General features: G+C 41.5%; 1 protein-coding gene across 1 annotated transcript in view; it reads left to right on the forward strand.

Moving 5' to 3' along the window:
* The window catches only part of nav2a (neuron navigator 2a), a 217,352-nt gene that overhangs the window by 120,411 nt on the left and 78,213 nt on the right, over positions 1 to 18,728 (forward strand). The window lies entirely within an intron of this gene.

The following is an 18,728-nucleotide window of genomic DNA, read 5'->3' on the forward strand; positions in this document are numbered from 1 at the left end:
TCAAAAGGAATAACAGAGAATTCAACACACTGCAGGATTCAGACAATGAGTCCAGGAGAAAGGGCCATGTCTTGTTAGGTGTTGTGAGTGATCCTCATGAATTCAGGTTATACACTTTATCATTTTGTGGTTTCAGATGTCACTGTTGTCAGTCTGGAAACCGAGGTGGATTTCTTTAATTCCTGGCAGCTGACACGTTTGAGATAAGAGGTTTTCAACCAGTAGCCAATCACACATTTCATTATCACTGTGAGGGAGGAGGAAGCCAGTGCAAGCGCTGCATCGCCACCTGTGTGTGTCCTGTGTCAGACAACACAGAGGCGGTCATCCTGCAGATTTATCAGGTTGGGCTGAAACAACCCAGTAGCTGTGATACCAGCAGATGCTTTAGGCACAGACTGAAAACGGTCAGATATACTGAGACTGGGATGTGTGGCTTTTATCTGAAATGAGGAGGCAGCTTGTCCTCCAATAGGTCCCTGAGCACCTTGTCAGTGTGAAATGGTGCAGAGATAAAGAACCGAGCAGTGTATGTGTTTAGGTTAAGTGCTGATTTCATTTATAATTTCATGAATATTAAATATTGTTTTATCTAAAAATGTTGCATGTGGGAGCTTTTCAGGCCTGGTTTACTTGTTAGAATAAATGTGCTCATGCTTATGTACTGTATGAGAGTAAGAAGTAGAACTGTTCAGGTAAAAATCAGGAACTAAATAATCAAAAAGTTGCATTTGACGTAGAGTGTGGGAAAATGACAGTCAAGACAGCAAGAAGCTGTAAAATCATCGAGCAGTTTTTGTTATCGATAAATGACCATGATGGTTTTGTGTTTTCTTTGCAGTATTTTTTCTCAAGCATATATGTGATCATGTGACAGTTGGCTACAGTTGTAATGACTTCATCTCTGCCTAATGCATCTCGATCAGATTCCACTTCCTGTGTGGTCGACCCCTGTCCTTCCTGTGTGAGGTCATGGCTGAGGACATAACCATATTAATTAAGACTGGGCATCTGCTTCTCCTGAGTCAACATCCTTCCATTGATCTCCCTCCAAGGTGCCCTCCTCACTTTGGTTTCTCTCCTTCTCTGCTTTCCTTGTGTTAGTTGTCACAAGGACCCCATTTGTGCAGACAAGCGGGTTATGGTGGGTGGCGCCGCGTGAGGAATCTGCACGGCAGAGTGCTCAGACTAACACAATCAGCTTCATGTCAGTCTGGAAGCAGCAGGCGACGTAGAAAACGAAGGTAGAGGTCAGCAGGGCTGAGCTCACCCTCCCCAGAGGATCGCACCAAGGGTCTTGCTGGACCGACACTCTGTTGGATAACTTTATGACATCCATAGAGCCAGCAGGGAGCCAATGACATATGATGGTCATGAAAGTTTGATGCGACGTGTTAGATTTAAACAGATGAACCGTACAAAGAAAAATTACATGTTCAAAGCTAGGAAAAATTGGAACTTTGATATAATATGAAGAGACGGCACAGAAATCCTGTTGAGTAGATTACATATACATATATATGTGGCCAAAAGTTACATATACTCATCATGGGCATGAAGATCATGGTATTTTGTGCTGGGTTTTTTTTTCCAGGCCAGGCATCTTCAATGATGTTTAAAAAAAAAACAAAAAACAAGAATTAGGCACCGAAGTTTGAATTTATTTTGAATTTTCTCTAATCCCCAGAGGGTCAAAGTGTTTTTGGTAATTGATTAGGTGTGTAAGCATGATTGTGAGGTGATTGTTTCAAATGAAATGTAAAAAATGGTAGTGTACATTAAATCTCCACAAGCTCTTTTTAATCCATGCTCCTCCCGCTCTACACTGTCGGTTAAGATAAGCTTAAAATGAATGAACGAAGAAGGTTGCTAATAGGTTGCTTCTTTTTGCATTTAGAGCCTTATGTTTGTGTTTAAGGCTGTTTTCCCCTTCAGCTCTGACTCTTCTTTCACAATCTTCACTTCTGAGATCTGGTGTTATAGTAACGTTTGGTGCTGTTAAATGATCAAGCAAGTAGCAAACGGGAAGTTTAATGTTCTATCTAACGCACTTATTTGGAAGAGATAGTTACATTTTTGGCCAAATATTTAGATATGTATTGTATATACTGTATTTCCTAAATGTTAAGCGTATCACCATCTGTCTGTATGGTTCTCAGCTGTGCTCTGGGTTTGATGTGATTGTTGAGTGTAAATAGACATAAAACAACTATGAAATATTGCCTGGCTTTCTGTAGACACTGCCTGCTTGAGAAAAGACGATAGCATGGATTTCTCCATCCAGCTTCAGGGAGTTTCTCATGCCGTTTTATTGCTCTGATTACAACCTGGCTAGAATCACAATGAAAGTATGTATGCGTTGTACTGTGTTTGTGTGTGTTGTACTGCATGTCTGGGCTTACTCAGTTGGACTGGTTTAGGCTTGCTGATAAATGCTGAATCCAGGAGCTGGGCTGTAAATCTGTCATTCAAGAAGCCTCTCCCAGATCCTTAACACATTAAGTACCGTAACTTTGAAGACACCAGCTTTACCTGCTCCGAAGCATGCATGAATAAACCAATCTATTTTACTTAAACAGTTAACCTCCCTTCAGGGATTACATATTATTTAAGAATATCAAATGACTTGTGAACAGTTTGTGCTTTTTTTGCTGGATTAGATAACCTTTTCCAGTCTGTGACTGGACTGGGCTGTCTGGTGTGTTTAGATGCTGTTTCATCAATAAGACATCACTAAGGTGGCCTCAGCTGGTAGCTGTGGTAGATGGGCCCAGATGGCATCCTTGGATCCAAACTGTTCTAATCAGGTTTGTAATGGGACACCAGACAACTGTAATAACATTTTCTTTGCTTTATACGAACAGAACAAACTGAAGGTGAGTTTAACATTATGTTGAGTGCAGCACTGTGCCCAGTTAATATGTTATAAATGTAATTTTCTTATGCTTGCGTCATACCCTTAAATTCAACAATTGAAAGTAGTAAATGTGTAAGATACTGTAGTTAATACTCATTTAAAGCTTAGCAGGTATTACATCTGTCTGCCTGTATGGTGTCTTACTGTGGGGAGACATGGTAAATGGACTGGTTCTTATATAGATTTTCTACTCAAGCACTCAGACCACTTCACACAACATGTCTCATTCATCCATTCCTATAAACACTTTTTTCTAGTGTTTTCTATTTATCATTCACGCTGTGATGAAATCATCAGAATGTGAATCATCATAGAGCAACATGTTCAGTGTCTTTCCCAAGGATAGTTTGACATGCAAGCCGGAGCAGCCAAGGTTCGAACCTTCTGATTAATAGATGACCTGCTCCACTTCCTGAGCTACAGCCACCCCAGCACACATTCATGCCATTTTCTGCCATCAAAGAGTTAATCTGTCCACATGACAGTGCTTTAAAAGCTGAATTTAGGTTAAAAAAATGTTTTTTTGAAAAAGACATTTTACTTCCTCAAGATACCTTTGCTTCTGATTATATTAAGGGCTTTGTTTTTGTAGCATAGGCAAGTGTCTCACTGACTTCACTTCTGAGATTTAATCTCCTTAACATTCCCAGGTGTCAAGTTGTCCACCACTCTTAGGTTGTAGTGTCCTATCTTACTCACTTATTTGCAGAAAAAGAAGTAGAAAAAATGAATGATGCGTGATTACCTAATTTTTGTACCTGCAATAACCTTTAGGTATTTAGTTTGTTTAGACACAAGACAATGTCAAAGCTATAGAGAGAGAAAGGATATAATCTGCCGTTATTTCCACAGGTGCCTCTCCAGTAAGTCCGTATGTCCCTCAATCCCTCCCACCCCCAAATCACCTCCATCCAGAACAGCACAGCCAGGCAGCAGGTCCATCCCACCCCTTCACCCCCATTATTATTGCAGTCTTCCTCCCCAGGCTTTGAGAACACAGAGGTTTGGGTCCCCCAAAACAAAGACCCTTCCATGATGGGGTTATCCCCATTGTCCCCGACACACTAAGGTTTATCTGGGACTGTGAAAGGACCATACTCAGCCCATTCACTGTGACTTCACTTAATGAGCTTGTTGAAGACTTGGACTAAAACAGTTAAGCAGAAGCACTAAATGCTGACACATTCTCCGCTTGTAGAGCCAGAATATCATTAAATCAATGCCAGTTACGTGTAGTAGGAGACTGATGTTTCAGTGGTGTGGGAGGCTGTGTTGATTGGCTTTTCTTTTGTGGTGGTTATCACTTGAACTATAGCATAGAAAAGGCAGGATGCCTGCAGTGTTTTTGCCTGTTTAAAGAATAGGAACCATCTGATAATCAGCTAAAAAGCTACAAATACAACATGAACATTTTTAACATGTTGGTGCAGCTACTTGCTAAAGTACTGTCAGTGTGTGTCCATATCCCCTAAATTCAGTTCCTTTTCTTTCATGAACAACATAAAAACAATCAGCAACTTTCTAACAATTTGTTAGAGAAGCAACAATTCCAATTTTTTTTTTCGATTTTCAGTTTTCTTTCTAAAATTGACAGCTTTTTCTGATACAAAATGTTATTTTCATAATAAAAGAAAGTATTAAAGTTGATAATTTCCCCCAAACTGCAGTCTATTACAGGTTCTTCTGTCACTGAAATACTGAAAACAAAGTGCTCTGCTACTATTATTTTCATTGATAAATAATCAAATGAAAATGAGCCGTTGTACACCCACCTTTACCTGACATATTTGAACTTACCAAAGAAAATCTGCTACAAGTTATTAACGTAATTTTCGGTAGCTTCAGAAGACAGGACATAGACTCTGTTAAATTTTTCATTCACCTCTATAATTTTCCTCCTAAGTGCTTTGACCCTAGGTTGACTCTGGATTCAAGATAGCTTTAGCGTTAGCCATTTTGCCTTTGTTAGCTAACCCATTAAGCTGGACGAGGGGCTATAGATAGCTATCCTTATAGAAATACATGTATCTCGAGCCTTTTACTTCTATAGTAATGGCATCATTGTGCTGCAGGCTGACTTTTGGTTTGTGAAGTCACAGTTTTAATGGCTGTTAATATACATATTTCTGCCTTCAAATGGTAAATTAGCATGCTCCATCCATCCATTTGCTTCCGCTTGTCCTTTTCAGGGTCGCGGGGGGTGCTGGAGCCTATCCCAGCTGTCATAGGGCGAGAGGTGGGGTACACCCTGGACAGGTCGCCAGTCTGTCGCAGGGCCAACACACAGGGACAGACAACCATTCGCACTCACATTCACTCCTAAACCTATCCCCACAAGCTGCATGTCTTTGGACGGTGGGAGGAAGCCGGAGTACCCGGAGGGAACCCACGCAAACACGGGGAGAACATGCAAACTCCACACAGAAAGACCCTGGCCTGATGTTGGAATTGAACTCAGGACCTTCTTGCTGTGCGGCAACAGTGCTAACCACCGTGCCACTGTGCTGCCTTCATTGCATACTAACGCACTAAAATAAGATCATTAACTTTGTGATTTGAATAACATATTGATATTTAACTCAGTCTTTAGCTACCCTCGGTTTTATTGTCATGATTTTTCAGTTGTTGTTTTTCTTTTTTCTTTATGCAAAACACTTGTGATGGGTGTCACTATCACTAGCAAGGAACAAACACAATTACAGGGTCAAGTCAAAACTTGAATCTCAATCATGTACAGAGTAATTATTTTAACTGAAAGCCACTGACAGTTGATTGTGTTGACTTCAAGTTTACGGCGCTTTTGAGCTCTGAATATGAAAACATAAAATGCACATTTCCTCTCAGTCACCGAGTAGAAAACCTGCCTTGGACGGCTGTAAGCTGCATCTCTGTTCTTTTTTGGCAGTATAAAATGCCGTTGAAAAGCAAACCCTTTCTTTCATTACTTTCTACTGTCTTCATGGTTTCAGTGTTATTGTTGTTTCATAAAGCTTAAAGCATTTTGTTCCGCCTGCTGGAAGCGATCAGGCATCCCCCTACTGTGGGAACTTTCTGTAAATCTTGGGCCTTTCCCAAAATTCAAATTCAGCTTGTAATTTGTGGTCGGTGGTTGCGGCGTGTGTGCACAGGGGGTTGGAACGCGCTCAAACGCAGGGCATCCTGTACTGTGGACTCTTACATACACACTCACACATACATAAATGCTTAGGTTATGAACCCACTGTACGCATGCACATAAATAAACACATGCAGCTGCTGCAGTGTGTTGCGGGTGACGGCTGATCAGAGAGCGGACTGTTCCTTCTATGGTTGGGAAAAATAAAACTTGGCTTTAAAAAAAAAAAATTTAACAGGCAGCAGAGGAGCCGGTTAAAGAAATAATAAATAGAAAACTTACGGTTAGCATTGAGCTTTACGTGGTTTGGACTTTGGCTCTGCACTTCTCACTATTTATTCTCTCCACTGCTATCAAGGGAGCACCGATCATCCCTTTTTTGTCTTTTGTGCTCACTTTTTTGTCATGTATGGGGTAGACTGTCGGGGGAGGGGTGGTAGAAAGGTTAAGAGGCCTGTCCCTTTCTCTTGCTGTCCCCTCCCCATATGACCAATAGTCCATTGAAGAGGAATAGCACAATGTGTTGCTGTGGGCCAAGCATGAGGGGGAATCCTCTCCTGCTTCTTCTCCACCGCTTTTGGTTTGGCTGCCTCTCAGAGCGGCAGCAGAAGCCGCGGAGCGCCTCTTGCCTTTCACCTCCTGCCTTTATTTTTCCCTCCTCCTATGTCCCAGAGTGGGTGGAGAGAAACTGGAGGGACTGAGCTCCTTCCCCCCCTCCCAGGCATACAGAGACCTGCTGGGGCTCCAGCAAGCAGTAGCTCTTCTGTTCTCCCTGGACCTCCAACGGTGCACCCAGTCGGGATTCAAACTTGCAATTGGATTCTTTTTTAATTTGTGGATTTTTCTGTATTTTGCTACAGCTCTGCTCAGTGCAGGTTGTTCTAGACCTGCTACAAATGGCTTATATTTTGGTTTGGCTGGGCAAGCAACAGTCTTCCTCAGTGTGAGGCAGGTGTCTCTGAGGAAGGAAACTGCACGACGTAACATGAGTGTGATGTTTTGCCGCTGGGAGCAGAACAATTTCACCATGAAACTGGTAGGGTGAACACTTCCAGATCATGACAAAGGTCAACCACCCATATGAAATCAGAAAACCATGCATTTCAGTTCTTGACTGTGCATATAGAAAAGTATGTAGGCTTCTCTCTGTTGTTGACAGCTCTTTCTATTCACGTCCTTCCCTGAAGCTGTAACATCAGAACATTTTTTTCTTCACTTTGTGTTTATGTGTCAGTAAAAGTGCTTGTCTCATCAGTCCAAAACCTTACCGCAGCTACAGTGTTAGCTGTAGTGGATTAGTGGCGGTCGTTTTAATATCAGAAGAAAATGCTGAAGGCATGCATCTTGATTTCCCCTCACCTGATACTAGCTTCACTTTGATGTCTGCATGGAAAGTTAAAACAGGCTTATCTAAGGCTTTAAACTGAGTTGTGTAGCACATTTGTGTGCGTGCGTGTGTGTGTGTGTGTGTGTGTGTGTGTGTGTGTGTATGTGTTCCCCTTTATAGCATTTAAGGGGGGGAAAAAATCAGGTTTGCTTGCGGCTTTGTTGCCTACTGTTTGGTGTCATATAAGTATGATGGCACAGAGATGGTAAAAATTCAACAGCATCTGGGACAGTGAGATAAAACACAGGTCCGGTCAGGTGCAGGTGGGTCCTGTGGTGCAAACAAATGGGGGGGGGGGGGTCTGTGTAATGACTGATGTATATGATAAAAGTAGGAAGCAGCAGATTTAATAAAAGTCTGTTAGGATAATAGGCATCCTGTTGAGTTTACACGTAACGATGGAAGCGGACAGAACACACTCTTTTTCTTTTCTCTGTCTTTCTCCACATCTCTCTCTTTTTCAGCCTTGTTCCTTATCTGGATCTCCTGTGAGCCCAGAGAGGAAGGGGAGATGGAAGCAGAGGAGGTTATTGCCAAAGCCTTGAGATGAGCTGATAAGAGGGCTAGCTTAATTACACACTGCTAACCTACACACAACTCAAATGAGGAGGGGGATTGTGTGTTTTCCATGTGCCTTTGTGAAATAGAGTGGGGCTGACAAAGGCACGCACAGCCCAACATGTGCACACACTTAGAGAAATTAAAATGACCTTTCTTTTTATTATGAAGTATAGTCGATGTCCATAGTTCTCTCTGTTATAGAACAGGTCTATTGATTATTTGATTGTCAAGATTATTTTGTCGATGTGTGACCCATGCAGCATAAATCAAAATGCGAGAATGATGTGCTTAATACTGATCCTGAGTCATGCCAGCATATGCAGAGGAGTAAAACCATGTTTTTGTTTTCAGTTACGCAAATAGTTGTGATGTTCTACACCGTCAAGGCTATACCCATGCATGACAAACTCAAGCTCTCAATAGCACACCGCACCCACGGCATGCCGTACCTACCCCTTCTTAAATTATTCTTCTCTGAAAATTCATATAAGTAAACTCAAAGCACATCTGTTTTTTCCTTTTAAAAACTGATGTACTTAGTTGCATTTGATAAAGTCAAGTGGCTGATCCTAAGAAATCACAGGTACATGGCATGCACTGTAACCATAATGCACCCAAACATTTGGTTGAATAGAAGGATGTGAAAGCAGCAGCAATCTTTGGCCAATTTTGAACTGAAAAAGCTGTGGAATTTAACATCAGACTCAAAGGTATAAAGATTGAAGGTTGAATATACATTATACAGGGCTTAAAAAGTAATCGTATGGTGGATAAGTGCTTTTCCAAATGCAGGAGAGTTAAAACAACAGCAGTGGTATTGTAGAGTTCTGGAGCTCACACCTCAGATGCTGCATATATCTGCTGATTTTCAAGGACCACGATGAAGCTGTTTCGCTCTAACATCACTACCAAAATTGCCTTTATAACAGCTGCTGTGCCCTCATGTGCATCAGGCTGCATGTCTCAAAATTGATGTTGATTACATGTTGCGTAGCAGACACTGCTGTGCCGTCTCAGCCGTGCACGACTTTGGGGAATTTTGACGTACTCATGATTCACTTCTCTCTCATATGCTGGAAGAACCTTTCTGTACATTCACAGATCTCGCTGCTGGATGCAAATGCTCTTTTCTTTTTATCGATTACTTGATGATGTTTTTCAGCCCGTGGTCTTCAGATCACTTTTGACAAGTACAGGTGCCAGCACATACTCACTCCGTCTCTTGGCCCTGTTTCCTATCTTCTTAACAGCACAGCTCTGGCCAAGTCGTTTGTCTACATGTGCCTAGTATGGCCTCCATGCCTCACAAAGCCACATGTCTTTCATGTGCCAAACAGAGAGTAAGCAAAGGCACGAGGGCTTATTTAAAGCTGGCCTGGTTCAGTTTTCTGTGGGTTAAAGCCACTTGAGAGGACAGTGTGAGTACACTGGCATGGAGTGGATCGCTGCCAAGGGCCTTACAGACCATGAACTAACCATAGTGTATCCTGCTCATGACACCAAAGGAAAAGCTGCAGCCACAGATACACTTTTAATGAAGAGGAGAGAAAAAGAAAGCAGCACAAATGCCTTTGTGCTGTTTTTGTTTGTTTTTGGTTTGGTGGGATTACTGTATGAAGAACATGCACCTCGTACTCCGTCTTTAAAACGTTTATGTTTGGTTTGTCAGGACGGATGATGGGAAAGACACCCAGTAAACTTTTTCCACTGTAGCAAAGGAATGTTTAGACATTTAGAAGGCTTGTGTTTGAATGGCTTGTGTTTGGAAAGGGGAAAACTTACTGCTATTTCCAGGTAATTTCAGGTGTTTTTCATAGTATGGTCACTGCAACCTGTCTGGTATATAAGAATAATTATTTTAAAAAGAAGAAATAAGATAAAGATAAATACATGTAAAACTATTTGTATTATTAGTATTATATACCTTTTTCTTGATTTTTTTTCTTGAATTGCTTCCCTGACTTAAGCTTGCATTCGCCTCTAGTTTTGTAGTTATAGTACATCATAAAGTGTTGCTATGGAAAGTCTGTTTGACCACCCACTGGTCAAGCATTGAAAATTTCAGTGTTAGAGCGCAGGGCATGGCACAGCAGCTGGTAGAGCAGACTGTTGTCATTTCTGTCAGACCAGGACACCTTTGTGATGCTTGTTTTCTCAGAAGCCATCTGTTTGTGTCTGCTAGTGCTCACTGAGAGCTGTGCAGAGAATTCCCTTTGCCCAGTGCTGTGTTTCTGTTTTTTTTTAAGACGAGCAAGTTTCCTGCATTCACAGTGAATGTTGTTGAGACTGTGTCAGAAGTGACAGAAAAATATACCACTGTTGGGTAAGTAGGATGCCCCTATGTACCACTCCCACCCCTCACTTCTTGATTGCTGTGTAAGTGACTCAGTCCATCCATCATCTCCCACCAGCCATCTGCTAGCCAGCCCAGAATGGGTCAGAGGGGATGTGTTGCCACATGTCACCCTCAGCCTGCAGCAGCACGGAGGGATGCTGAGTCCTCATCGATATGGCTCAGCATGTCTAGGCAGCAGGAGGGGTCACCCACAAAAATACGTTTTCTAAGTAGTTTTTCAGGGTGTTAAAGAGGTCATCCTTTACTTTGGAAAAAGTGGGAAAGAGAAATCTTAAATGCATGTATTCATCCATGTTATATCACTAGAGCATAATTCAGCTGCCACAGGCCAAGAGGTGGGGTACACCCTGGACAGGTCGTCTGTCTTTTGCAGGTCTAACACAGAGAGACAGACGACCATTCTCACTCACAAGTCCGCGACCTTCTTGCTGTGAGGAAATAGTGCTAACCACCGCGCCACCGTGCTGTCCCACAAAAAGTCTTTAATGTTAGAGAAAACTGGAGGATGTATTTGTCTTTATTTATTTTAATACGATTTAGAAGTCATCAGATTAAAAGCCCGTAGAAGGCAGCACATTGCAGTGCAGATATGTGTTTTCTTAAGCAAAGCATGGAGAGTTTCTTTAGTGAAGCTGCTCTGAGACCCACACTTGAAGTTTGTATTTGTTTTAGTGACATTGTAAGGTGTGAGGTCCCTTTGTGAATGTGAAGCAGCACACTGCTGATGACATAAGATGATGGCTGGATTTGGGAAGTAGCACAGCCCACCCCTGACACCTGAGACCAATCGTATTTTTGTGTTTGTATTTGAGTGTGTGCGTGCGTGCGTGTGTGTGCGCGCCTGCTGTAAAGTACAGCACCAGGTGTGCATGAAGGTCACTAAAGTGTCCTGTCATTAAGTGTGAGGAGCAAAGACATCCATCATATTTATATAATCTGTCTTCGACACAGGGAGCAACGGTGTGCTGTGAAGCACCACGAACAGTAGGAAACTTCAGAATCTGATTTCTTTCTCATTGCCTGAATCAGCAACAGTTATGTTCCCCTAGTACAACAGAAGACACGGCTTAATTGAAGAACTGTTACATGCAGGTTGGGGCACCGATAATGTAGGTAACTTATGTAGGGAAAGCCTGACAGTTAACGGTCTTTCACGCTGGAGTTTTGGGTTTTTGTCTTGTTTGTCTTTTCCAAACACAGCAATCCTCCCTAACACAGTTCTCAAGTATTAAACATAAAAGGTTCCGTTTCTAAGTTAGTTTTCTTTTGACAGTCTCTCCACTCGTAGCAGAAGAAGGAACTGAGTCAAGGTGTCTGACTCAGTGAATGACAGACAGTGAGGGAGGGAGGGAGAGAGGGAGAGGGAGAGGAAGATTAAAAGAGTGTCAGACTGTCTGAGACGTCACTATGAAGCTGACTAAAACACGGTGAGATAAGAGAGAAGTACATTTATGGAGGAATAAAGCATGCCCCTTTCCTACAAGCAAGCCAGACAGACGTTGTCACAGAGATGTGTATGTGAGGGGGGGCACACAGCATGACCACTTATCTGTTCCAGTGCGCACGAAGTGCTCTTATCTTTTGGTCTTTTTGAAGCTAAAGGATTTTCAAAATCTGAAGTTATCTTCACCCAGATATTCGTGTTTATCGACCTGTGGCCCCACATGGCGGGGTACAGCGGGCTCAGGGTGCCAGCCAGAAGCTACAGCCGCTTCTCCTGTGAAGCCTACAAAGTGGTAAGAAACCAGGGAGTACTTGTGTCAGGGGTGTTATGAAAGCTTTTTTTAAATACTTATCTACCTTTTGGTGAAGATAAAACAACATAAGAAATGATAGAGAGTATGCATTTACTTCAGGATTTAAGAAGGCAGACTGGGGAGAGAGTGCAAGAGGAAAGGTCAGCTTGAAATAGACATGTCAGGGGTAGAAACTGATCTCCAGGAACAGCATGGAATTATAATAGATTCCTCCTTACCGAAATGGGTATGCTACGAGTTTAATAAATGAATGGAGTCTCAGTGCTGGGATTTAGTTTTGCCTTATAAACCCCTAAATAGTCGCAGGAAGAGGCCTTCAACTTAGGTTGGTCTGTGTTTGACGAGGTAGATTTCTTTTGAAAAGGTAGAAGAAAGCATTGTTATCAGAGCATGTCTTTTGTAGACTCAGCACTCAGGGCCATTACCTGAATTATAACAAGAGCTGTTTAAGTCCTGGCTCCCTATGAAAGCTTTTTGTGAGAGATAGCACTTTATGGCAGCTTTGGTCCTGCTGCATTCTCCTTAAAGTTCTTGCTCATGTTGGTAGATTAGTTCATAATGGCGTGTTAAGCACAGCGCTTTTTAGGTTGCTTACTGAACCCTGAAAGTAATAAGGGTAATAGTCCTGAAGTTATCAACATAATTGTTGCTGCGCCATCGACGTATGTGAGAACTGTGCTTCGAAGGACAGACCTCAGGTGTTGTGGTTTAATGCTGTGTGAAAATGTGAGAAATATTGCGGCTGGTTTGTGATTTTTACACTTGAACTTCAGTGGAAAGACTAAATGGTCCTCGACAAGTGGAGAAAATTAACACACCTCTCGGTTATGAAACAATTCGAAAACCTTTGCGGTTGGAAAAAAAAGGAAACGCATCATTATCACCAAACTAAAAATATACAAATCCAAAATGCCAAGAAAACATTTTGAGCATATTGCTGAACACATGTGGTAAAATTAGACGCTTCTGTTTTTGGAATGCGCAAATTAAACAAAAAGTACTGACAGTTTTTTAGTGTGTGTGTAGGGGAAGCCTGATAGCTGTGTGGTTATTTTAGTATGTTTACTGTAATTCCATTAACTCTAATATAACAATAATTTGGTATAGAATTTTATTGATGATTGTCCATTGCTAGCTAAAATTTCCCACTGTCCTTAAACATGCAAACACTATAAACAAAGTTACGCTGCAATAGGCCCAGGCTACTGACAGCTTCCCATGATGCACTGAGTGTTTCTTATTCTTCTCTCTGCATTTATACATTTATCCATCACTTGCAGATGTCTGCCCCTTCCTGAGGCTGGTTCTGATGGAGAGTTTCTTGTTAAAAGGGAGTTTTTCCTTTCCACTCTTGCCAAGTGCTTGCTCAGATCAGAGGTGTTGTCTGATTGTTATGTTTTCTCTGTATTATTGTAGGGTCTTCACATTACAGTATGTGTGGTAAAGTGTGCTGAGGCGGCTGCTGTTGTAATTTGGTGCTATATAAATAATACTGAATTCAATTCAATTGAATATGATCAAAAAAACGGTTGATAACCAAGTTTTAGGTACTTAAAAAAGTCACTTGCAGCAGAGTGAGGACAAGCATCAGATTAGATAGAGTGCAGTGTTTACTTTAGTGAACAAGTTATCATTTCTCAAGTGAGTGAGTGCAAACAACAGAGATAAAAGAGCAAAAGAAATAAAAAGTGTTTGCTCCAGCTGCGTGAGAGTTTGAAATAAGCAAACATGCCCGCAGGAAGTACACAAACACATCAGTCTGTCTCCTCCTTCTGTCCTCAGCCGAGTGACATTTGCCAAACTTATGCATCTGAACTATTCAGTTTTCAGAAAGTGCCCTTCAAATTGAGGGCACACTTCCCAGTGTGAGGCTCTGGCTGCCCTCAACTTCTATTTGACAGGGCCAACCGAGCACTGCAGGGATGGCCTGTGTGCGTCATGCCCTTCTGTAGGCATCCCACACCAGCTTGGTGACTCAGCAAGCTGAGGCAGCAGGGATGCTGGATGTGAAGCAGATCTGTGCGTTTCTGTAAGACAAAAAAAAAGGAAAGATGCAGCAGTCTGAATGACTCATCAATGTTTGTTAGAGGCTTTGAAGAACTGATGCTTTTCCAATTTTAAGCCTTAAAGGGAACATTATTATTATGTGAGCACGATGATGCAGTTAGGTCCAGGCTTTCATGGCTCACTGTTGAAAGAATCTTTTGACTAAATGGCAAGCGATGAAGAGAAAATCTACTGTAGACTCCATACAATCGCACACTGATACCAGACTGACTGTATAATGGCAGCATTTATGTCAGGTTTCAGTGTTGGTGTGCTTGAAATGCTTTCAGTGTTGCAGCAGAAAACAAATAACTGAAGTGAGATAACTTAATCTTATTGAGTCTAATTAAAACAAATATTGACAAAGTTTAACCAAGTTGAAAAAGGTGATAAATAACAGTTTGTTATTCCAATACTCAGAATGTCACAAAATGTTAGAAATTGCAATAATATCTAGAATGAAGTATCATGATAATATCGTAACATGGGGCGTCTGGTGATTACCACTTCTACATGATGGATGGACACAGTGTCTAAGTGATTCTGATGGTTAACACTCCAACTCCAATCTCAATGTCTTTCTGTAGTTTCAAATCCAGGGTCCTTAAGCCCAGGGCAAAAACAGTAGATATCTGTAACTCTCCAAATACCATCAGACTGCGCTGCTAATTGTTACTGTTATATCAAAGAAAGATGCAAACTACCGGTAGGCCCAGATTTGGTTTATGGAGGTGACATATTCCCAAAGCAAAATGTCAGTAGAATTGATAGGCCACATTTTACAGTTTCTGTAAGTCCGTGACATTGTGAATGAGTCAGTGTCATGTTGCTTTCTCTGATGATGGGAACGTCCCTTACCACAGCTCCAACTTACAACTCCTAAAACGACCCCCATTACCATCAGGGGGTAATGGGGGGATTTTCCATTTTCCATCTTAGAAGATGCATCTGCATGATCCCCGGCTGCCACAGTGTTGTTGACATATGGCTGTGACGGTACTGGTGAGGAAGATAAGAGAAGTATGTTCTCCCAAGGGAAGTAAAGTTATTAACAAGATCGTTTTCATGATATTAGCAGATACATGTACCAGAGATACAGAACATGTAAGTCATTATGTTGGTGTAAATGCTTTCATATTTATGGAACAGTGTCATTTGTATTTTATTTCATGATAAATCCCTGTTTCAAGTATTATAAATGATGTATTCAGAGGACACCCACAATAGGTTATGCTTTCAGGTCCTCCACTTAGTGAGTTATTGGTCTGAAATGGACAAGAACCTTCTAACTTAGAAACTATAATTCTTACAGGTGGGGGGTAAATATAAAATATTTCACATTTGACCTCTGACATTTCCCTTAAAGTCAATAGATTTGCCTGATCAGCTCAAAGTGATATAGAGCTATTTAAAAATAAGTGTCTTTGTTTGTACTGGCAGCATTGGGAATGATACTGGTATATGGGGATTCTAAATATCACATTATAGATTGCATCCAAATATCATGTCATATTTGACCCCTGACCTTACCAAAGATTTTACAAGTAAAATAAAAAACATAAATGTTTAAAAATTAGAAATCAATAGTTACAGATTTTTGATGCTTGAAATGTTTTGTTTTCAGGTACGGTATGTGTACTGTGTGCTCAGTGACCAGCTACACACAGAAATGCCAATAATGCCACGGGACTGTCTGTTGTAATAATGTTAACTGCTTATCTTCTTATCTGCTTAGTGATTAAATTGTCTATATATTATTAACAGTGGTTTAAATTAAAGACTGAACCGGAATCTGTTGTATCTCATCTGTGTTTGATAGATGGATATTGAATCAATATGGAATTAATACTTCTCTTCATTAAGTATTCAGCCTGTTAAATTGCCTCCCAGATCTGATGTCTGCCTCTCATCACCCATCACTTTTTCTTTAAGCAACTTCCAGATCACAGAAGCTCCAATAAATGTGTGGTTTACCACACATGATTCCCATTATTGCATTCTTTCTTTTTCCTGTTTATTTCAAAGTTCCAGTTATGAGTGAGGTCTTTGATGTAGATGCATCTGACTTATGTTGACTGATTCAGTTGGACAGCAGTGGGGTGAAACTTGAAGCAAATGATGCATCACTGTGGATGGCCCTGTTATTAATGCTTAATTGAGTTTCTGTTGACATGGTGAATGTAAGTTCAGTATTCGCTATCCTTTTATCTCTGTTTTGGTCTCTTCCAGGTGGTGTTTTTGTGAAGTTGTACTGCAAGTTAGACCTTTCACATATATATTAAAATATTTATTTGCTTCAGTTCAAAATGTTCATTTTTGATCAAAATCCCTGTGGTCACTGTGAAGTTTGCTTCTTGAAAGCAGCACTAAGTTGCATCAAGCCTTTCTTTAAAATGAAATTTTTTTACCTGTTGCATTTGAAGCTTGAGCTGCCCGAGTTGGAAACATCAGAGAAATAAAGTGTGTTTTGAAAAGTTGTCTCTTTCGGGACTTAAAAGGAACCTGTTGCTAACTTATCTCTACCCTTGCGACAAGCCCATACCCCCTTCTCCACTTGCCCTCGGGCCATTTGACCTCCCCTGTGGTTTACAGCTCCGTGAATGACAGCTACCCATTTCACCTCGTTTTTAATTGCAATCCAAGCCCTCCATTTACCTGCCCAAAACTACTTCAAAGAGCGCTTGCACATTCACACAAAAGCTCTTCAAGATTGCACTTCCTTTTTTCCACAACCAGCTGAGAGTGTGAATGGATCGTCTAATCCAGCAGCTTAAAGGCTTTTTTTAGTTCAGCCTGTCACTCAGAACCTTTTTTGTTGTAACTGTGCGTTTGTGTTTGGGAATGCAGCCCGTGTAATTTCAAAATGTCGCTCCGAGGCGCTTTGTATTTAATGTGTGGTCGTGTGTTTGCATCGTAAACCTTTTGCGTTTGAGCTTGTGCGTGATGATGAGTGTACGGATGTGCGTGTTTATGAATCTTTTTGAAGTGCTCGCACCTGTTGTAAGACTTCATGAGGGCAGTGATTCATCTGTCGAGGCAGAAAAGCTTCAGGTTTGTTTACAGTGCAAATTCAAAGAAAGAAGGGTCACAACTGTGCCACACACATCACCTCAAGCATGTGCTTTTAGGCTTGACCGTTACAATGCCATGCACTCACTGAGGACTGACAGATAGACTTGAATTTCACAGTGAAGTGTGTACTGATGAAGTTTGCTTGCTTGTGTGTCTGGATTTTGTAAATCAATCAGTTTTGGAATTTGACATTTATGCCAGCAGAAACTACTTTGTGCTTGACCTGCATCCCATTATCTTAATACAAGAATCTGTCAGCCTGACTAATCATTATTTTTCTTCTGTGGAAAAGAAAGATTAATCAAAAGCATAAACTTTGTACAAAGCAGAGAAGGAACATCTGTCTGAAAATCAGTTTGAGGGGTACACCAAGCTGAGTTTAAGAGATGGAGGATCCAATCACTGAAGCTGGATTTCTAGTTTACTTGGCAACGAAGAGTTGGAGTTAAAGTGCCTGAATTTCAGGACCGGGACCACGCCTCCAAACACGCCCCTTCCGGTTCTTATTTATATATGGATACCCCAGTTCTACAAGCTTTTTGTTCTGCCAGGCTTGGGAGCCGCCGCCAGTTCCCTCTGAGGCCTTCCCCAAACCCCAGCTCAATTCATGTTTAAGCCATTCACCTTTATCCACTAAAAACGCTGTCAAGCCAGCTAGTGAAATGAGATTACTGCAGAAAGCTGACAGTTACTTAAACATGCTGATTGACACTTCCCTGTCATGTCTTAGTGGACTGCAGGTCCCTGAGTTTGTATGAATGCAAGAGTGAGACATGGAGTGAGAGGTGTCTTTATTTAGAAGCACATGTTTCAAATCCCTTTGGGCTCCTCTGATGTTGCACTTGTCACACAGAGACTGCGCAGTTTACAGACAAGCTTGACATTGCTGCATATCAAGATGGGTTGATGACACATCCATTTCTTAAAAAAACATCTCCTTCATTTTTAGGAATACCCTTCTGCACAACTTCTCTTCAGCCACTTCATTTTTTTTTTACCTCCTCAGAAAGAGAGACTCACTTCTTATGATCACAGAGGGAGTAAAAAAAAGAGAGTTTGCAGCTAATTATGAGGGAAGCTATTCAGATTATTCAGATGCGTTCTCTACCAACACCCCCCTCCTCCCCCCATGTCCTCTCCTCCCCCCCAGGCAGTGAAGGGTCTTTTCTGTCCCCAGAGAGTGATGTCAGTATGGCCCATTGAAAACAGCCGCCGTGTGCTCCGAGATGAATGCCCTGGCTGAGCACAATGGCCCCAATTTGAATACCACGCGGATATATGCCAGATCGGAGCCCCCAACAAAAGAAAAGAGGGCTACTCTGCTCCCATTCAAGCATGCTGTTATTTTATTAGTCGTAAATTTGCTTCATCCATTTATAGCTTTTGTAGTTTTTCAAGTGTTTATGGAGTTTGAAACACATGGGCGACCTGACAGGGTCGGCCCTTTTTTTTGGACAGAATTTTATTTTTGTTGGCACGTAACTGAAACACCGTGCTCGTGTTTGTGTCTGACCGCA

Source organism: Astatotilapia calliptera, chromosome 1, assembly GCF_964374335.1.
Source record: "Astatotilapia calliptera chromosome 1, fAstCal68.1, whole genome shotgun sequence".
In the NCBI taxonomy this organism is placed as follows: Eukaryota; Metazoa; Chordata; class Actinopteri; order Cichliformes; family Cichlidae; genus Astatotilapia; species Astatotilapia calliptera.